This window comes from Lepisosteus platostomus, chromosome 5 (genome assembly GCF_059453375.1).
Source record: "Lepisosteus platostomus isolate fLepPlt1 chromosome 5, fLepPlt1.hap1, whole genome shotgun sequence".
Lineage (NCBI taxonomy): Eukaryota > Metazoa > Chordata > Actinopteri > Semionotiformes > Lepisosteidae > Lepisosteus > Lepisosteus platostomus.
In genome coordinates this window covers 60,826,343-60,848,596 of record NC_142615.1, presented here as the reverse complement: position 1 = coordinate 60,848,596, position 22,254 = coordinate 60,826,343, and the positions used below count along the sequence as shown (strand labels likewise).

At 46.3% G+C, this 22,254-nt stretch overlaps 1 long non-coding RNA gene and 2 other non-coding genes across 4 annotated transcripts in view; 2 read left to right on the top strand and 1 right to left on the bottom strand.

The window, feature by feature from the left end:
* LOC148670536 (uncharacterized) overlaps positions 1 to 22,254 on the top strand; it is a 408,685-nt gene that overhangs the window by 308,901 nt on the left and 77,530 nt on the right. The gene's annotated exons all lie outside the window — the stretch shown is intronic.
* Positions 1,539 to 1,703, top strand: LOC148670543 (U1 spliceosomal RNA). Its single transcript, XR_015938137.1, has one exon. It is a non-coding gene; the product is annotated as a U1 spliceosomal RNA (small nuclear RNA).
* trnav-cac (transfer RNA valine (anticodon CAC)) lies at positions 4,470 to 4,542 on the bottom strand. The gene has a single exon. It is a non-coding gene; the product is annotated as a tRNA-Val (tRNA).

Below are 22,254 nucleotides of genomic sequence, written 5' to 3'. Positions count from 1 at the left end.
ACACAACAGAGAATATATGTCAATATATATCGTTCGGTTACCAAATCGCTAATCAGTGTTATTACCCACTGTTACTCTAAACTCGGAAGTAAATACATTACTCATGAATTAAATTGATAACTTGTGTTGAGGTACAATTGAATTCTCGAGACACAATGTAGAACATGGGGTTTACTTATCCACTGTGTTTGGATTTGGAATTTCCCGGCACGAACACCAAACCAGCTGACAGGCTCTGTTGCAGCCTCTGTTCCAGCGGTTGTCCAATGGGCGTTGTCCCGGCGTCCTCTGGCTACCGGCCAACCAGTTGAGGTACAGCTCGGAGTAGGACGGGCGGAGGAATCTGACTGCGGCGCGCAGGGCAGTCGTTGCTCCGAGGAGATCTACCAGCAGTCCAGCTGGCTAATTGAAAGTCTCTATGCACAGAGTGTGACCGCGAGTCCTCACAAGTCACTCTTTTGCCTGGGAAGAAGCTGGTTCGTTCCTGGTCCAGCGCTGCTTCTGAATAAGCTATTCAGGTTGTCGATGAGGGTCCAACTGTAGGCTGCCGTTGATCAAGCGGATCATTCACGTTGGTAGAATTCTGAGTACGTATGGGATCCTCGGCCTCGCGCTTAGAACAAAGTCCAAGTCCCTTTGCAGACAACAGCAGTTGTCACGTGATTGTCTCTGAGGATGCGCGAAAATGGCCAAGGAGAGCCCCGATCTGAGCTTGCGCTCCCTTTTTGACCAAGACACAGATGTGTGCTGATTGGTTGAGAGTTTGGCGGGCATTAGAGACCCACGTGGTATTACCACGCCCTGCCAGTCCCTGATTGGTTGGTCAAGGTGAGATATGAGTCACTTACTCTTGACACTTAGGAATGCAGTCCAGATGTCCATTCGGCACTCCCTAGACCGATAGGCACCAATGGATGACCATTGATCATGATAGCCAGGCTAAGCTAAGTGCATCCCCATCTGGGAGCTGTCCATTATCAAAAGAAAACATCTTAAATCAACCTGCATGAATACTTTCTCTGTGGCTGCACCACAAAGATGGAGGGTGAGATGGGGCCTCATTTAGGACAGAATACCACCGCCTAATTCTGTCTTATTAACAAGCATTGCCGCTACAACGGCATCTCTCCTGTCAAACTTCCTCCTGACGTGTTTGACAGGATCTGGGCCGTGGTGAACAGTGGGAAAGACGCCCTGTGGAGAGTGAGGAACATGGGGCTGTTCAAAGGCATCGAGGTCCCAGACAAGGCAGCAGGTAGCCTGGCCCTGTTCATCACCCGAGAGAACTATTACCTCAGAGATCTGTGGAGAGAAGGGAGGGAGGAAGCAGAAAATCTGTGGGAAATTGAGAGCATAGGTCAATATCTCAAGAAACTGTGAAAAACATTATCATGTTTAAGTAAAGAATGTGATTTGCACTAGAAAAAAATAAATTGTTGCTATATAACTGGTACCGTGTCAAAATGTAATGAGATGTGATTATATATACTGTTTTAAGTATGTATATTAATGTAAAGCTTTCTAATTTGTGATGTCCTGTATTTTTTTGTGAAAAGAAAATAAAGTTCTTAAAAAATCGATTCACCCAGGGCGAGGCTCGGCCATTGCACTCCGGCTGTGCTGACCCCTGCGAATTCCCCAAATGTGGGAATCTCGACTGCATAATTTCTGGTAGTGGGGGACTGCGTTCGCGCTCTCTCCTGATGTGCTTGGTCCAATATCAGATACGGGAGAGTTAGGACACCACGAGCTGCGATAGGATCCCAGTTCGAAAGGAGTCGATGCCACTGCTGGTTCCCGGTTTCTTTTAGTTAGAGGTCCGGAGAAGCATTTCAAGCTGGTTACACTACTCCTTCCGGACATTCATTCCCTTTTCAAAGTCAGTCGTTTTGCTGTTGTCTGCATTATTTAGGCTGATTATCGAGCTTAGCCTTTATTTGGTCATGGGGGCCTCGGTACTGTATGCTAATTCTCAAGACAGTTTCACCCGTTTTCTGATTGCTAGGTTCTGTACCAGTGCAGACATGTCAAACAGTGAATGGCTGTACCTCTATTGTATCCGTGCTCAATGAATGAAATCAGTAATAAATGAATATATGTATAGTTATACGAAAAACAAGTGGTTTATCGACTCATCTTCATTTGCAGATTTAGAGGCAGCTTCGATATTCGGGGGAGGCGTAAAACATGGTGCTGATCTTTGGAAAGCAGGAGGCAAAACTGACATGTTCTCATACAAGGAGCTGAAACCAGGCCACCTGGGTGAAGATCAGGTATCGTAACCGCTAGACCATATGGGAGCATACAGCCATGTTGTGTGTGCGTCATGTAAGCAAACTGTAATTGCTGCCTTCATGACCTGCTTGATGGAGAAAACACACAAGAGAGTTGGCACTCAGAGTGTCGAAGGGTTGATGTATACTAGGGCTCAGTTGAAATGCACCGCAACAACCCCGGTTCGAATCCGCATACTGGCAGAATAGGAGGAGTACTGCCTGACTGGATCGTTGATGAACGACAGAGGCCACTGCGACCTCTTCTTGGTTTTCTTCAATGACTTACTAAGGATCTTCTTCACATTCGCCCATGCAGGGGAAGCCAGTTACAACAAAGCAAACGCAGGAAAGTGCATTTCAAGCAGAGACCAGGAGGGACTTGTTTACACCGAGAGTGGTCGGAGAATGGAACAATGCGCCCAGCCCTGTTGCTGGAGCCGATTCTTGATGAGATGTTGGGCTCACTTAGAGGCCCCCGCTGGATGCTAATCTTTCTGTTGTTCTTGCAGGTCCTGCGCTGCTTTTGAGCCGACAGAGCTCGTCCTGGTCTGTCGGCACAGCCCAATTGCAAATGATCGGCTCCACGTATAGAAGGAACGTGCGTTTGGTTCAAGAGTGCACGAAGGCACCGGAAATACATTGGGAACAAATGACCGGTCGTTCAAGACCAATGTGAAGTACAGGAGCGTGCAAACCGAGGCTGCTTCCACCCGGTTTCGAACCGGGGACCTTTCGCGTGTTAGGCGAACGTGATAGCCGCTACACTACGGAAACCTGCAGGGACCGCTGCTGGTGTCTCGCTTGCGTTTCGGTCTGAGAAAGGGACGCGTCACTTTAGGCAGGGTGCGCTGGAGAGAGGAACAAAGGGCGCGATGAAACAAAATACCAAAACCCGGGATCAAACCAGGGACCTTTAGATCTTCAGTCTAACGCTCTCCCAACTGAGCTATTTTGGCGGTGCGCAGAGCCCACAGCCACCTGCTCCAGCCTTCCTGTGTTGCGGCATGAGCGCACCAAGAGTAGCGGGAGAGTGTTGCAGGAACGTCACTCTGAAGGAAAGCCACCCAGGTGCGCCCTCTGAGCTCTGTCCAGCGCATCTTCCTCGCATGGACTCCTGCCTGCGACGGGCAGGAAACAATTAGCAAGAACAGAACGACACCCGATGGGTGTCTCATGACCACACCTTAGGTTGTGACACGTGCAGGTGTGAGGGTTTGCCGGGCTACTTTGGAGCAGAGCTTGGGCGGAGGGGGGGCGGGAAAGCAGACAAAGAGGTGACACCTCAAGGTCTGCACGATCACAGCTCTCCGCCGCCCCAGGCTTCCGCTCGATAAGCTACTTGACACACCCGCCCCTCCTCACACAGACCGTTGAAAAGCCCCCGAGTGGGAGGGCTCTCTCTTCCTCCCAGGAGCTCTTGGACACGACGCACAGACAGGGCGCGGGGAGCCGCCGCCTGCAAACACGGCTCCAGGAAGGACTCCACTCCGCAGGAGCCGCAGAGCAGAGGAGATGGGGGCAGCTTAGCTCCTGTGCAGAGACCTGAGCTGTTGTTGCTGCGGACGTTGTCTTTTCTGCACTCGGGGTAGGAGTGAATGTTGAGTTGCCCTTAGAAATGAAGCAGAGCACTTCAACGGCACGGGTGTGTGTGTGTGTGCGCCCTGGTGATTCTGGGAGACAGATCGAACCTGGGCTAAAAGAGAGGGGGCTTAGCCCTCTTCCATTTGCTAGTTCAAAGTTGTACAACCCATTTGTATCTGCTAGGCGGTGCAGTCGTCGTCCACAAAGAAGGCTTTGAAAAGCGTCAAAGGCAAGTCATTCCGAGTTGGTCGTCTGTGTTTTCCGTTCAGACGCGAAATGCTGAAATTTTCTCTCGGCTCCTCGGTTGTCATTTCTGCTCCGTAAAGGAATCAGAGGACGCGTCGGCTTCCAGCACGGTGGGTCGGGACACGATGCCGGGGGTCGGAGAGAGCGATGTCTTCCTCGTTAGTATAGGACCTGTCACCTGTCCCCACCTGTGACGCGGGAGACCGGGGTACATCAGGACGCGCATTGAAGTGAAAGTTCGCGCATTGAAGTGCGCTGCGACATGCACTGTGCAGATTCCGCCACACTAAGAGGTGAGTGGGTCTGTTCGATCACAGCGCTAGGCGAATCCCCAATCCCCTTTTGTGCGTGGCGACAAAAGAAGGCTGTTCCCGCCCGGTTTCGAACCGGGGACCTTTTGCGTGTGAGGCGAACGTGATAACCACTACACTACGGAAACGGTGGTAAGACGTGCCCAGCGGCCCAGCGCTGAGCTTCGCCAATGCGATTCAGCTGCTTCCAGTGCCTTCGTATGGTGCTGATCTTTTGGAAAGCAGGAGGCAAAACTGACACATTCCCATACCGGGAGTATGGAGTTTTCAACCCGGGCCGCCTGGGTGAAAACCAGGAATCCTAACCGCTAGACCATATGGGAGCACACAACCCCGCTGTTCTGGGCATCATGCAAGCAAACTACATAAATATGAGAAAACACGCAAGAGAGTTGTCACTCAGAGTGTCCAAGGGTCGATGTATACTGGGGCTCAGTTGAAATGCAACATCAGGACTTTTCCGAATTATGTCACACGAAGAGAGCACAGCCTTTTCCGCCCTGTCACGTGTGTATCGGTAACTCGCCGTGATCGTATAGGGGTCAGTACTTTGCGTTGTGGCCGTCCTGATGTACCCCGGTCTCCCGCGTGACAGGTGGGGATACTCGCCACTATACTAACGAGGAAGACATCGCTCTCTGCTTAGTGTGCAAAACACTTACGTGCAGCATTGTGGGTGCTGTGGTTTAAATGCTATTGGTTTGTGAACAGAATACCCTTATCCCAGTGCATTGTGCCACATTAAATAAACGCACGAGAAAAAGAGATTCAGAACGCAAAGCTGTGTCAGTGTTCTGTGTAAAAAATCGGTTTGAACATCACGGGAGCTGTTTTTAATAAGCTGCTGAGTAAAGAATATTGTAGCATTTGCAGGTTCTTTTCAGAATAAAGGACGAGTGGAGACGCGATTAACAAACAAGCGCTTTGTTATTAATACTCACACTTTGTTATGAACACTACCATTAAAACTACCAGTTGTACTCTCACTAATGTTAAAATGAATACACTAGTAGTAGTATTAGTTGCTGCCCGTGACGTCACATACACTCTCTGTGACGAATGCGAGACACCTAGACACATACAGTGACGTGCCGGCTGTTGCCGTGGTTACCATACTTATGATTTATAAACACTGAAAAAAATGCATTTAAACTGTTACTTACATACATTTATCAACTTGGAATATAATTTTCTAGCTCTAGGATAGAGTTACCTAAATAATAATATGAATAATCATTGTTTAATTTCGGATTGAACATTATTAACATTAAACGCACTATGGTAATTGATCGATACAGTCTTTATTGACTGTTTTCTAGATATTTAAGCAGGGTCAAGAAAAGAATCAGTACTCAAGAATCAGAGAAGTTAATCGATTATTCTATGGTCCTTCAGTTGAATAAATTGGTTGTCGATACATAAGTGATCAATAATTCTCCTCCGTTCCCTCCGCGCATCTACCGCGGTCTCGCTCTCTGATCCCGGCGCTCTGGCTGGTGTGTGACGTCACAGCGCTCTTTCTGACAAAGCAGAGCTGGAGGAGACTCCTGTCCGGAGCCCGGGGGGCTTTTCTTCATATAAAATCTCCCCCCCCCAAAAAAAACACACCGGACTGTGAAGAGAAGCGAATCATCACAGTTGGAGAAGGAGAGCGACAAACCTTGGAATAAAATTCATTAAACAGAAAAAAAAAGTTTACATCGCAGATTATTGTGTTACAAAGCGTACCCGTGTGGAGCAGTAGAGGACAAGCACGAGTCCCTGAAATAAGCGCTTTTAAGAGTTTTACACGAATCTTCAGAGTAAAGAAGCCAGGAGGATCAGACTCCTGATCCTGGAGGTTAAAATGTGTATCCTGGTTTTATTTCCACCCAGCTCTCAGTTCCATTAGTGGTCTGATGATTTAAATTAACTGTAAAACTGTTACCAGACTTAATCTAAATTGTAAATTTATAAGACTGGCTACTAATAATAAATATACTGATCAAAGTGTCAATACTGGTGTTTATAAAGTAAATGCTGTAGCATTTGCAGGTTCTTTTCAGAACAAAGGACGAGTGAAGACGCGATTAACAAACAAGCATTAACAGAAAACCAAACACAGGATATACACACACATGAGGAGACTGACGGAACACGTACACATAGTTAGGGTGGTAATTACCTAACAACACACTATAATTTTACAAGACTACACAGGGCACTAGAACTACTAGGACATTATTTACACAGGTAGGGTCAGCCGCTGGTCATCGTGCTGACCCTCAGACTCTCCCCGGCTACCACTCCCAGCATGCCCAGCGGTACTACGAGCGCCTAGGGGTGCTTTCTCCTCACCACCAGGCGAGGGCGTTACACTGCCCCCACCTGAAGCGTCTGGCGTCTGGCGTCTGGCGTCTCGCCGACGTCGAACACCCCCCTCAGGCTGTACTCATACTGGGCTAACGGCTGTGGAACCCTGCGCCGCGGTGACGGCTGGCGATCCACGGACGCCCCACTATCGGCCGGCTACAGCCCCGGCTGCTCCTCTAGAGCCTCCCCACACGGCTCCTCCTCCCGGGCCCGGTAGGGGGCCAGGCGGTCTCGGTGCAGGACCACCACTCTCCCCTGTGTTCGCAACCGGACACGGTAGCAGACCTCGCCCACCACCCCGAGTACCTCAGCGGGACCCTCCCACGATGGCGCCAGCTTAGGGCTGAGGCCTTTGCGGCGCCGCGGGTTGTACACCCAAACCGAGTCCCCGGGCTGGAAGGCAGGCCCCCTGCAGCGCAGGTCGTAGTACCGCTTCTGCCGGACCCCCGCCTGTGTCAGGTGGGTCCGTGCAAAGCTGTGCACCCGCTGCATCCGCTGCCGCAGGTCCCACTCGTAGTCCGGTCCAGCCGGCGGTGCCGACCCGTCTCCGGGTGGCGGGCTGAAGACCAGGTCCACCGGGGTTCGCATTTCCCGGCCCAGCATGAGCGAGGCCGGGGTGCACCCGGTGGATTCCTGGACCGCGGTCCTGTACGCCCAGAGCGCAAGGGGGAGGTGGCGGTCCCAGTCCCGTTGGTGCCGGGACACCAGGGTGGCCAGCTGGGTGGCGAGCGTCCGATTAAACCGCTCCACCAACCCGTCGCTCTGGGGATGCAGCGGTGTGGTCCGCGTCTTAGTGATCCCCAGGCGCTGGCACACTCTGGCGAAGACCTGGGACTCGAAGTTACGCCCCTGGTCACTGTGTAACTCCTCCGGCACCCCCAGCCTGGCAAACATCCCCTCCAGCAGTGCATCGGCCACCGTGGGGGCACTCTGGTCCGGGAGGGCGTAGGCCTCCGGCCACTTCGTAAAATAATCCATGGCCACCAAGACGTAGCGGTTCCCAGCCTCGGTGCGCGGAAACGGACCCAAAACGTCCACCCCCACCCGCTCCATAGGAGCCCTTACCTGGTGTTGTTGGAGGGGGGCCCGGGAGCGCTCGGGGAGACCCTTCTGAGCCACGCACACCGCACACGTTCGGCAGTACCGCTGCACGTCCCGCTGGCAAAGACCCCAATAAAAATGGCCTCGGAGACGCTGCAGGGTTTTCTTACTGCCGAAGTGCCCCATGCCCGGCTGGCCGTGCACCGCTCGGAGCACCGCCCCGCGGAGCGACCGAGGCACCACCAGCTGCCACCGTACCTCGCCACTGGAGGGTACCCGCCACCCCTGGCGCAGCACCCCGTCCTTTACCTCCAAGGCCTCCCACAGGGTGCAGAGGGCCTTGACGGACTTCGGGTGCGGGGCGAGCTTCTCTCGCGTAGGCCGCACTCCTGCTGCCCTCCAGCGGAGCACCGGCCCCACGTCAGGATCAGCTGCCTGACGCTGCGCCAGGTCTGGCAGGCCCACCCCCAGCGGCCCCTCCCGGGCCGTGGCCGCAGTGCTCACCCCCGCCACGGTGCGGACAGCCTCCTCACGCTGCTCCCGCCAGGCGCAGTGGTGGCAGTCCGCGGCCTCGCAGGGGCGCCGCGAGAGAGCGTCGGCATTGAGATGGCGAGACCCCGCACGGTGCACGACAGTGAAGTCGTACTCCTGCAGGATCTCTATCCATCGCGCCATCTGCCCCTTCGGCTCCTTAAAGTGGAGCAGCCAGGTGAGGGACGCATGGTCGGTCCTCAGCCGGAACCGGGTCCCGAACAGGTACGGCCTGAAGTGATGGACCGCCGCCATCACCGCCAGCAGCTCACGACGGGTCACGCAGTAGTTCCGCTCAGGCCTAGTCAAAGCCCGACTATAGTAGGCCACTACGCGCTCCCCATCCGGCCCCTCCTGCACCAACACCGCACCCACCCCCGAGTCACTCGCGTCGGTGTCGAGAACATACGGCAACCGCGGGTCGGGGTAGGCCAGCACGGGGGCCCCCATGACGGTGCGTGGAGTCGGCCAGTCCCTCACTGCGGCGACCTTACCTGGGTCCGTAGCCACCCCTCGCGGTCCAACAACATGTCCCAGGAAGCTCACCTCCCGCCGCAGGAGCTCGCACTTGCGGGGGTTGAGCCTCAGGCCAGCACGGCGGATGCAGGCCAGCACCGCCTGGAGGTTCGTCAAGGCCTGGTCGAAGCCCCGGGCATGAACCAGCAGATCGTCAAGATACAGCACACACTGGTTCCGCGGGACAGATGCCATCAGCCTCTCGAACGTCGCCGGGGCATTGCACAGGCCAAAAGGCATGACAGTAAACTGCCAGAGGCCCTGGCCGATAGAAAAGGCCGTCTTCGGGCGAGCATCGGGAGCAAGCGGTACCTGCCAGTAGCTGCAGCGCAGGTCCAGGGAGCTGAACCAGGTCGACCCGGTGATGTAGTCTAGGGCGTCATCTATCCTCGGCAGGGGGTAGGAATCTTTCCGGGTGACCTTGTTCACCTTGCGGTAGTTGACGCAGAACCTCCACGAGCCGTCTTTTTTTTTTACCAGTACAGCTGGCGCCGACCACGGGCTCGCGGAGGGCTCAATCACCCCCGCTGCGGCCATCTCCCGGATCTTTTCCTCGGCGGCGGTCCGCTTGGCGTGAACCATGCGTCCCGGTGGGATGCGGATGGGCCGAGCGTCGCCGGTGTTGATCTTGTGTTGGACCAGGGCAGTGCGGGTGCAGTCCTCATCTATCGCCGCAAAGAGATCCTCGTTCTGGGCGAGTAGTGCCTGGAGCCGCTGCCGCTGGTCCTGATCGAGGCCCTCGCAGCTCCGCTGGTACAATACAATATGGACTCCCAGGAGGCTCCCATACTTCGGATTCTTGCGTTCTTATCAGGACATACTGATGCGCAAACATATTCATTACCATATTTCAAAGCATTGGAATAATATATGTCGTACAGCAACACAAAAACAGGAAGACAAGTATCACAGCTACGATAATCGGTGTTAGTAACTTAAAGAAAAACATTCCCCCTGGCCCAAACAGTGATTCTAACCAGGAGAGAAATGGGTGAGGCTGTAGAATGAGGCATTAAAGCACATACATAACAAGATGCATTAAATTTCTTTAACTTTACAGTATGATTTATAAGTTTATACCACAAATTACTCATATCCCCCTCATTATCAGTTTCATTCAGCCAGTTTGTATACAAAGAGGCTTCGCATTTAGATTCTTCCTCTTTCTGGGTGGTGACAGGCTTCCACATAAAAAGGAAAAAGGCTGGGCACATCAGTCCCAAGCATGTGATCCCCATCTATCCCTGTGGAGACATCACTCCTGCGCTTTGCTCAGTTCGTTTGTGACCTTTTTACAGTGGGAAGCATGAATTCAGGGCACCCTTTCCGTGACTTTCTCAGCAGTCGCAGTGGTCAGCAGCCTTGGTACGGCCCCCTCCACCTGAGTGAACACCACTTCTTTTTCCTGAAGTCTTTCACCAGAAGAGTAATAACTCTTAGAAAAATCTACACATTGTTCCACTGCCTCAGCTGTGCCATTTTGCAGAACAATTCTAGCTGAAGTTGTAAAATTTCTCATTGGCCCGTTCCTGCAAAACATCTTATTATGAACAAACAAATCATAATAATAATGTGCATCTAGGGGAATCACTCCCAAGGGTAACCCCCCCTTTAAACTATATTGTTCTACCCATCAGGTTCTGCCACTAGATAAGAGAACCTTTCCCATGAAATCATTTTTGACCTTCATGATCCCTTCAGGGCGTACAATTAGCACAGAAGCAGCAGCTTTAGTCCACATGTTTTTCAAGCAGGATATTAACAGTATGATTATAACGAATAATACCAGACACACAAATATGTATTGAACCAGAGACCCTCTCCAGGTTCCTAGCACAGACTGTAGCCATGCACCAATGCCCCAATCATCTGGATTATAATTATGATACATATTTTTCTTCATCATAGATGTGCTTTGCTAAGTCATTAATTTGCTAATAATTGTCTAGAATACAAGTACTGTTTAGTCTTTGCTCACCTAAACAGCTGTCTATCACCCTAATAGAGAATGGCCTAAAACTGTGATTATAGCGAGGAGCATACAGTTATTTCCTTTCTAATACATCTGAGTTACACTCAGACTAAAAGCAGGGCTATTTACCCATGCCAATAAACCTAAATAATCACCTCTATAAAAGGGGATTACTCCCATGAGCATCTTTTATAGCAATACAATCCCAACAGGAGCTCTGATTATTATTTGTGGCTGACTGATAAAGTATTGATTCCATATCCCCATTTATAAAAGTAAAACTCCTTACACTTAACAGGTACATTGTCACCCCCCCTCAGGAAGCTCAACAAACACAGAAACAGTGACAATATAATAATGTTCACTCAGTCTCTGGTGCAGTGGTTCGGTGTCAGCGCAATGCGTAGATCCAGCGATCTCATCCTGTCACTCAGATGGCAGAGTCGGTAGTCAGTTGCACTTGATATGGTCCTTCCCAGCAGGGTTGCAACATCTGGCAGGGTATATCTTCCTCAACCACACCCACTCGCCAGGTATCAGGTCGTGTCTTCCCTCTACTGGAGGTCTCCAAGCATCCAGCACCTGTTCACCAGCCCCGTGCACCACTTCAATTAACAACCTACAATACTACAATAGAGAATTAGCAAATTCAACAATCCATTAGCCAAATTCATCCCTTCAGGAAGTTTCGTTGATTGGCCTGTGATGATATCAAACAGGCTCTATTACACAGTTCTGTTTGATCCAGCCCGCATCCCATTGTGTTCCTTCAGTCTGATGTCTAGTCAATCTTTTCTGTTCCTTCATTCCACTGTTCCAGCAGACTGAGGGTGATCTCAGTCCATCTCACCCCGAATAATCCAGCCACAGCCTGTCCCTTGATCATAATACATGCGGTAGGGCAGTGCCCACCAAGGGCTTATCTCCATCATCAAGTGTTTGGTAGACACAGAGGCAGTGACAGCAACTCACTGGGAAAACAGATTATAAGAGCCAAGGTTGTAAACATTTGCTACTGCATGAAAGGTTTCTCAGGAGCAGGCCTTTTGAGCTGTAGCACCTGCACCTGAACTGTAGTTGAGTTTCTTTGATAAGCATCACATTGAGATACCACATAAGTGGCTATTGCTTCAAACACGGTCCCCACCCAGGTTTGGGTAACCGGCACACCATTTGACTCACACCCAGGTGTCCGACAGAGTGCATTAGTCGAGCTACAAAGGGCATTAGGCTGTGAGGGCATGCAGAGCGTCCAGTGTGCTGGCAGCGCCACACTCTTTTCTAACCATGTCCTTTCTTTCTCTTAGAGGCCTCAGCCTGAATATCCTGTAGCTGTCCCCTTTTCACCAACAGAGGTCTCACAGGGGTCTCAGACTCCTGTTCTACCAGGACTGTGCACCTGACAGCTACATCTGCAAAGTTGTTCCTTCGAGTTACTGGAAACATTTCTTTATTATGTGATTTATACTTTACCACAGCTACTTCAGTCAGTAGCTGCAAAGCTTCTAACAGTTCAGAGACCAACCCAGCATTCTTGACTGGAGTCCCTTCCATGTTGGGGAAATCCCTATTCCTTCACTGCCATCCAAAATTGTGGCATACACCAAATGTATATATACAGTCTATATAAATTGCTACAATTTTCCATTTAGCATATTTACAAGTTTCAATTAAATATTTTCATTTGGTCTGCTAGTTCTACACTAGATTATTCACAGTTTATAGAACCAGGCAGGCAGCCTGCACAACACATAAACACGGCCCCTTGGCCACCGCATCAAGGGGTCCTGAATAATAATAACCCACCAGACGATGCCTATCTCCATGCTCCTGCACCAGCACAACGGCTCACAACCCATTTCTTTCACTTACAGACAGATTACATACGGATGATCCGTCTGAGGGAATACAGTCCAGGGCCAGTGTCTGCAAGAAAGCTTGTTTCAAAACATCAAAAACGGTTTCTGCTGCAGGGGTCAAGGCAATTTTGTCTTTAGACTGCACTACCCCCCTTAAACCAATACGTCACTGGACAAGCTCGTTCTGAGAAGGCAGTCACCCTGGCTTTATCATGTAGTTGGTTTTATACTCCTTTTTTTCCTCTTTAGATCCAATACTTGGAGTAGCCCGGCCTTATGGATTCCCTAATTAGGTAAAACAATCACAATATCACATAACTCTATTGAGTTAGTTTACATAAATGCTATTTCATGCAGTAATTCCTTATAAAATGCTGCAGTCTGGGCCCAAAATAGGTCTGGGGTGTCCCCCACCCACATCAGTAGTTGAAACTGTACATCTTTTCCCAAGCAGACTGTGACAGCTTATATTTGCTTTAAACACAACCCTTGCACCCCTTCTCCTGTAGCCTCCTGTTACCCGTTAGAAAACTTTATATCACATCTTTATGCTGTTTTAGTCTATAAGCAGGACACATGTGCTCCTGTGTCCCCCAGTTACTGCACACTGTAAGATTATTTCACTTTTATTTCAATCCTGAGATAAATTTAGGAAGGCTACAGAGGGGCTTACTAGATTAAAACTGTTAGTTCACGCACGGCTCTCGTTTCAGCTTCTGACATGTTCTTTAATTGTGAAATCAAGCCTCTTTCTTACAATTTCTCCAAAAAACACCTTTTTTTTAGTAACTGCACACCAGCTTATTAGTAGTTTTGTCTTTGGGGTTTTATATCTCGGTATAACATTAAAGTCGCACAATAATTTCGACAAACTGGCGGCTCCCTTTTCTCCTCCTTGGGAGTCTTTTTACCTCCCATTTGCAGCGCTCGCACTTCTGCATGCATGCTTCGCGAGTTATTAAATCAAATCTGTCTCCGCTGTCCGTAATATCAGGAAAGCATAGTTGTACATTCTTGGCAACATCAGGTTTTAACCCACTCAAGTAAATTTGTTTTATTACTGTGGAAGTATCTTCATTCACTTCCTTCTCATCGGCTAACCCCGAGTATACTATCCAAAAAGCTATAAACCTTTCTGTAAAATCTGAAACATCCTCACTTCCTTCTGCTGACATGCTGTTACTTTTCTCTAATCAGATTTCGGTGGGTAATGCTCTTTCAAAAATCTCCACACTAATTCCCACCCTTCTCCTAGATTCTCTCTTCTATTTCTTCTTTTGCTGTTTCTTTTTCTGCATATATAACTTCGTTTCGTTCAGCCATTGCTTTTAGCTTTTCCATCAGAGATTTTTGCGTCTCATCTATGATATTCTGTTGAATTCTCAAATATTCCTCTAAATATTGTTTATTTTTATCCAAATGTTCATACACTTTTCTACATTTCTGTTCAGCCTAAATTCCGTCTGACATATTTCTTTTAAGTTTCATTTTGGATTAATCAAACTTTTTTTTTTCTTCACACTAAACCATTTTCACCTCTCCCACGTGCCCCGCGGAGCCCCCCAGTCGAGACAAACTGACGAACTATCAAAATTCGGGAACACAGACCAGGTTCCAAATCCTGGCTTTAAACACACAGTTGAATCGAGTTACCATTTTCGGCTCTTCTGTGAGTACAGTTCTAGTTACTACCTTCAGCCGTACTGCAGTCGTGTACCAGGATGCAACACCTGGATTGTTTCGCACGGGCAGGGCGAGATGCTATTCCTTCAGCAATCCCTTTTTTTCTACCCCACCTTCACAAAACAGGCATCTAAAAACACATACACCATTAACTCATTTTTCTGTTGTACTTGCTTCAGCACCACAGCAACATGGAGAGGACAAGGGACTTTTTAGAAAAGAGGAGTCCTTACCTCTTTTTAGAAGCGGCCGCCTAACTTTTCCTCTCCATGTCCGTGTGGTTTAATTTAGATGGATACTTCTTCATCATTTGGGTCACGTATCCGCCAATCTGCCTCCTCCTTTTTAGAGGACGTTGTAAACCTTTAGGAACAATATAATCTAGCAACAAGGTTATGTAACTGTAATTAGGCTTAAGACAATCAAGAACAAGGCTTGCCTTTCTTCGAAATTCTTTACGGTCATCAGGCAATTTAGGAAAAGTCTTAACTAATGCAAATAATTCACTAGGAGACCAATGTCAATGTTCCTTCTGGACCTGTAAAAGTGCACATTGGCATTTCATGAACAAGTGAAAAGGCTTTGGCTCCTGACCGCTTTCTAGTTTCGGTGGAGACTTTTTCTTTTTAGAAGGCATGGCCATGACTTTAGCTGCAGCTTGCTGTTCTTTAGTTTCAAGACTAGTCTTTTTTGAAGCTTCCCATTATTTCTGTGATTCTTCTTTCCATTACATAAGTTTTCCAATTCACTTTCTTTCCTTTCTTCTCCTTCTCTTCTAAGTTTTCCCTTCTTCAGGAAACTTCTTTTTCCGAATTCAACTTTCCTCTGTCCATTCTGATTCACTTACAAAGATCCTTCATAGTTATGGGCCCCTAATTATCATATATAAATTATGTGCAAGTTCCCTTACACCTATTACCCTAGCTTTACAGTTCATGAACATATTTTTTTTACTCTAACACAGGCTATAATTGTTTCTCTGAATTTGTCGTACATGTACTTTTGCTGGACTGCTCGGTCCCATTTTCGTCTTTGAATTTTAATTTCCCATTTTTACCGATCGGTGCCTTACTTAGAACCTTATCACATTAACTACTCCGCAGAGCAAAAACCACACGTCTGTGTTAAGATAAGTTCTTTATATGAGTCCCAGACTCATCAAACCCGCGTGAGAACACCACTGTGGCTCGCTTCTCAAACTATTAATTTTTAAGGATCACTTACTGACGTCAGACAGCTGCCAATTCTCCAGACGCGTCTCTGGAAGGATAAACAGTTTATCCTCCAAGGTTCGTCCAATTTGCTAAAATTGTCCGGGTCCGGATGGAGTTTCAGCAGCCGTTCGCGTTCAGGTTTGTGATCCCGGATGAGCCCCCAAATTGTCATGGAAATATAACTATCAAGGAAGCCACAAGGAAGAGTTCTCACCTGAGTAAGGTCTTAATTTCAATATTGCAATATTGGGAGCCCTGTTGCCACTCTGCAAAGTGCAACCAGAGACTCAATTTGTTACAAGCAGTACAGGGTTTTTATAAGACGTTGCGCTGTGAAAAAGCTCAGTGCTTTGTCCCTTCAAAAACTTCCCCTTTCCCTGAGACAAAACAGATTACATCATAGAGCGAGAGAAGAAGCAATAGATTTGTTATTCAAAGCTAATCAGTTACTTTCAGCTAATTCTAACGACCCAGACAGCATATATTGTTTTGGTACTTTGTCTTCTAAAGTAACCTAAACAGTGTACTTTGTTGACGCACTGTTTTCTAAAATTCTGCACGTACTGTAACACAGCAATTACATCCTTGAAATATATTTTCTAAAAGCACCAATATATTTTTTTCTAAACTCTCTACATTTTAAGAATCAATTTACTTATTAGATTTCCACTTCAAACGCTTGCAGAAAATGCCAGCAATTCAAAGCGTGTAGGCAGCATGAACAGACCAATTCTGCAATTTCTTTTATTGCGGGCAGTGCTTTCCGAGTCGATGGCTCTGCATTAGAAATGAGAAGTGCTGAACTCTAAACACGTTCTTGCCATTACTGCTACTCCTGCTGCTTCTCCTTCATCCTCAAAAAAAGAAAAGACAGGCATGTTTTGAGTCTCAAAATGATCTTCTGGATCCACAAGAAACATGTAAATTTGATTGATTCCGCAGTATTTTGGATGTACTGTACTTATAACTTCCATCGAAGAGAGATTTCATCAGTTGCATGAAATTGAAACTTTCGACTTTTTGTCTGGTATTGAAAATATGTTAAAAAAAAACCATAAACAATTTTCTAACAAACAACTCATGAATTATTGCCAGGATCTATATTTAGCGTTCGGTGGTGATAACACTGCTGATATTGATTGAGTAGAAATCTATGATGTATTGACAGCTTTATCTGAAGCGAGAAGTCCTAGAACGCCATCTATGAAGTTTTAGGATTCATACCAAGAAATGCCTTTTGTTTCCCACCCCAACTGCTGCTTTTGCATTACACATAATGTGAACATTACCAGTTTTGGTAGCTTCTGGGCACAATTTTCCTAAACTGAAACTTATTACAAAATTCTTTAACCATGTCCAAAAATTGTAAATCAGGACTAATTTTAATATCAAATGAAATTACTACAGAAGAAAAGGTTTAACTGAAATATGAATAAGACTATGCAAGCCTAAAAAGTAGAACAATTCAATTTATATAACTTATTTTTTCATTTTTTGAGAGATGGGCTCACACACCGGAAGACACTAACGTTTCTCTTTGTTAGAGTATGTGAATAACAGTTTAACCCAAAATGTTTGCAATTGTGATTCTGTTAAAATTCAATAAATCGTCTATCAATAGTAAGAAATTATTAAGAAAGTAAGAAATTGTTTTATTTCATAAACTATAAGACAATGAAGAGAGTTTACTTCACTTTTGTTCTTTTGACTTAAGCGTTCAGGATCCGAACCCATCTGCGGACGGTTGTGTTTCTTGAATCTCTTTTAATCATCAAAAGTCGTTGTTTTGTGCTTCAGTTTTTTCTCGAGTTGTACCATGGATATTTTATGTGATCAATACTTTACATGCTCTTTTGCATTTTCCTTCACATACAGAAAAAGTTCAAGGTGTTCATGTCACTGTGCTGCACATTTACGCTGGACCACCTGTAACAGTACAGGACACGCAGTGAGGAATTCGTGCAGCTTTCAGCTCAATGCCGTGTCCAGAGGGAGGACTCGCTCGCTGAATGATCTCTCAGGAAATCCCGGGTGAGATTCAAAAGGTAAACCTGGCTCTCTATGAACACGAGCAAAGAGTTCTCACTCAACAGAAGATTGCGATGTGAGTACAGTAATATAAAACAACTGAAGATGCCAGGGATTGAACCCCGGATCTGTGGAGCAGTAAGTGACTTTTAGCACTGACATAAGAGATACTTACATAAAGTGCTTTTACTGACCATATTACAAATCTCAGGAAGTAAGGTCTTAAAACATTGGGCAGTGGTGGGATTTAAACCCACGCCCCTGAGAGAGTGGAGCCTAAAATCCAGCATATTAGACCATTCAGGCACACTACCTCTGGCCCCTTCTCCTTTCCTCTTGTTGCTGAGTATAGGTGCCTCCATGAAATTGAGCCAGGTTTGAATCTCAGCCAATGCATCTCCAAATCATTTCAATTGAATCTGTGATCCTGTAGCACATCCTCTGAAACCAGCAATCGAAATTGGAAACGTCTTCTTCAACACTGAAAAGCTCAATTAGGACGAAGCAGTTGTACACAGGACAGCAGTACCATATGTGTTTTTGATTGATTCAGACTCGTTCTCAGTGGTTCTTGCTCACCAAATATCTTAAAAGCTGAGGAAGAACGCTACGAAAAATACTAATCAAAATACAAAATAATAATCATTATTCACCAGAAACAGCAGAAAAACTGGTCACAATTGTGATTATGTTGCTTCTCTGCTTCAGCAAGGTAATAAAGGACTCTCTGAAAGTAGTAAAGCACTAAAGCACTGCAAAACTGAATTCAAAATCATATTAGGAATTCTGAGTGGTGCCTGCTTACATGCAATCCAATACAGATGTTGTCTTTAAATAAGAATTCACTATGTTTCCCTGCCTTTTCCCTGGAGTGAAACTATTGGATTGAAGGAATTCTTATGACAGGTTTACAAGGTGCTGTTGATATTTGGATAAATCTATGAATTCGTGATTTTTATATAGTTTAAATAACGGCCATACGCACAGAATAAAATCACTGATGATTTTTCCTGAGACGAAGCACAGCTTATCTTTCCAAGACAGCTGATAAAGGCAAGCCAGTGGATACTCTAGCAGAACATGGAAAAATGTTCAGCTTTGTAACCAAACAGGTATGCTTTGTGATTGCTTGAAGTGAAACCCACAATCTCTTTTGAACTTAGACAAGTTATTTCTGATGGAGCGCTATGCGGAAAGACTTAATCAGCTCTACCCCTGAGGATGACTCGACTTGAAAATGCAGAACATTAACGTTTCACCGATAAAAGGAGCACAACCGACATTAAAATTGAGGGCGCATTGTGATTTGCACTGACTCAAAAGTGATCTTGGTAGACAAGCTTCCCTGCTGAAGGTGGAAAAAAGAATTTGTGTTGAGAAGAAGAAACACTTTTTTCTCCCTGCTTTGATGTTAAGCTGATAAAGTAGCTTTTAACACATTGCTCCACTTGGTGGTTGTAACACAAAAACTCTTAGCAGCAGTGGGATTCAAACACACACCTCCAACAAGACTGGAGCCTTAATCCAGCACCTTAGACCACTCAGCCACACTAACCACTGTGTCCTGTCTCTTTGTCTCATTACTTGCCCGGAGGAAGCCGGGTGGCTTTTGCTCTTGTCCGACAGTGGCGTTATGACTATGGAACCGACTGCACCTGCTTTTTCTGAGATGCTTCCCCTCTCATGGTGAGATCTCGAATTCTTAAACACCTCTGGATAAAGTTCTTCTGTGGAGCAGGCTACAGACCTCTGCGTACAGCACCCTTGATGTTGTTTTATTTCTATAGCAGCACCCATCCGGAATTTGTTTTTGTTTTACTTTTTATTTGAACAACAAAATAGATTCAATATAAACAAGAGCACATATAACGTATTAATAGACTCGTGAGGGGCACATAAATAATACAATCAGACTTCATGGAAAAAAAGGTTAAACAAAGTAAATAAAAACAAGGTCCACACAGCTTTCATGTTCCTACATTTCGAAAGAGTCTGTAAATATCCATTTACGTCTATTTAGAACTATTCAAACGTAGAACTCTTTGCTGATTTAGGTGGTATATTTCCTCAATTACAGGACAGCACAAACAGTTCTTAATGCAGAAATGGAAGCCTGTCTAAATTTTCCTTTCTGTTAAAGACATTTCGGGAAGCACTTTTTTTGGGACACTGATTTTTCTCCTTTGGGGAGCTAAAGAAGACTATAGGGTGTGGCACAGTGGTAGTGTAGTTGATTCTAGCTCAGGAAGTTGTGCGTTCAAATTAGGTTGGGGTCAGCTAAGAGTTTTTCACCATCTGCTGGTGCTGAACCCAGACTTCTCACCATGTAGTTGAGTTCTTCTCAATATCTCAGCATCTCCAAAACATCATGTCCAACTTTAGAGACAGCTACATCAGACAATGAAAGTTTGAGACCACTTTATTATTACAGGTTCTAGCAAACCTGAAAGCTAAGGCGTTTCAGGTCACTTTTTTAATTAAAAAAGTGTCTGAAGCCTCTAAATAAAATTAGGCTTTTTTAATTGTGTATGAAATTCACTCCCATGGACTCTTAAAGGGGAAATATACTGTTGGGATCCTCGCAAGTGAGGTGTCTCTTCTTGTGGTGAAGCACAGTCATACCTGACTTGTCCGGAATGACCCAAGACAGACTTTATCCAGAAGCGACGGCACCACTCCAAGTAGAATGAGAAAGAAACACAGCACGACACGGGGAGTCAAGAGGCTCACTAACACTAACATTCTTCACTAACATTTTGACCGTTTTACAATCACAATGACCGTTTCACATTAAATAAGTTTTTAAACCATCAATATTTAAGAAAAAAAATAGTACATTTTTTTCCAATTATTAAAAAAAACATTAAATGCCTTGATTGCATAAAGTTTCACAGACAGAAGCAGCACGCCAGCACAACCAACATTAAAATGGAGGGCACACTACGATTTGCATTGACTCAAAAGTGATCTCGGCAGACGTCATTCCCTGCATAACGCAAAAGGTGGCAAACCGCATTTGGTTTGAGTGGACGCAAGAAAGTTTTTGTTTTCTGCCTTGATGTCAAGCTGACAAAGTATCTTTAAACACTTTGCTTAGTTTCTCGAGAGACTGCCAAAAAGAAGCTCCCTCCCTTTGAAGTCAGTTGGAAGGGGTCTCAACAGAAGCACCTAACAAGGTGAGATTCAAACCCAAGCCCCTGAAGGGGCTGGAGCCTTAATCCAGCGCTTTCCACTGTTCAGCCACAGTTACCACTGTACTGTGTCTCTTTGTCACATTACTTGCTCAGAGAAAGCCAGGTGGCTTTCGCTCTTCTGGTCCGACAGTGGCATTACGACTGTGTAACGAACTGCACCTGCTTTTTTTGAGATGCTGCCATTCTCGTAGTGAGATCTAGACTTCTTTAACACCTCTGGATATAGTTCTTAAATGAAACAGGCTTCAGACCTCTGCGTACAGCACCCTTGATGTCATTTTATTTTTACAGCAGCCGCATCCGGAAAGTTGTGTCTTTTACGTTTTATTTGAACAACAAAACTACATACAATACAAACAAGAGCACATATAACGTATCAAGAAAATCTTCAGGGGCACATGCTATAATACAATTACACTCTATGAAAAACGTTTACACGACGTTAATAAAGATAAGGTCCGCACAGCTTGTTCTTACATTTCGAAAGAGTCCGTAAATACCCCTTTACGTCTATTTTGAACTGTTCAAACGTAGGACTCTTCCCAGACCATTTCACTTTATACCACATTCCTAAATGAGGATGCATCTCCCGTTTTAGAACTATTTTGGGCGGTATGGCTTATACAACACACCCACAGTATTCTAATGGTGGACTGCAGATCTGTGCTATAGTTCAGTCGAATTCGAAGGATCCAGCAATCGTACTGGATTTGACTAGGATTCTGAAATGTCACTTGCAAAAGTATTCGAGTTTGCTTGAACCTTTGATAAAAAAAAGTGATCTAATCTGAAACTACCCAGCTTACAATCTCTGAGGTAGTTGTCACTAAACTCGGACGTGATGTGGCACACATGTGCCGTGTGCCTTTACTTTTGTAAAAAACTGGTATCGGGAAAAGTTTCTTAATATTTCTTTTGATTAGCATGCAAGAAAATGTGATCATTACCTATGGAATTTCCCGCCAGCGTGGAGCTTGAATTCACAACCTTGAGATTTAGTGTTCAAGAGTCACAGAAGAGGTCGGCCTGCTCTTCAGTTTGCCAACGATAAGCTCCGGCAGTGCTCCTCTGTAAAGCAGCTTGTTTGGATCGGTTATGTGGGACGGCATTTCGATACTAAGATCATTTGCAGTGCACTCAAAAAACATAGATGAAGAAGGTGTCACAGTAAGGTGAACCCAAGGGCGAGGGATGTTCCTGCTTCGTGTACATCTACACCACCTAGCAATACAAACGGGGTGCTAGGGCCCCTCTACATTACCACAGGCTCTGTTTGTCTCCCAGAATCACCAATGCACACACAAACCAGCGACAAGCATTTGTATTGTATAAGTGCCCTTTTTATTTTCCAACTACATTCACATTCACTGTCACCCAAAAACACAACCAAAACAGAATTCACAGCAGCAAAAGGTCCTTCCCAGGGTCAAAATGAATACAGAGGGGCAGC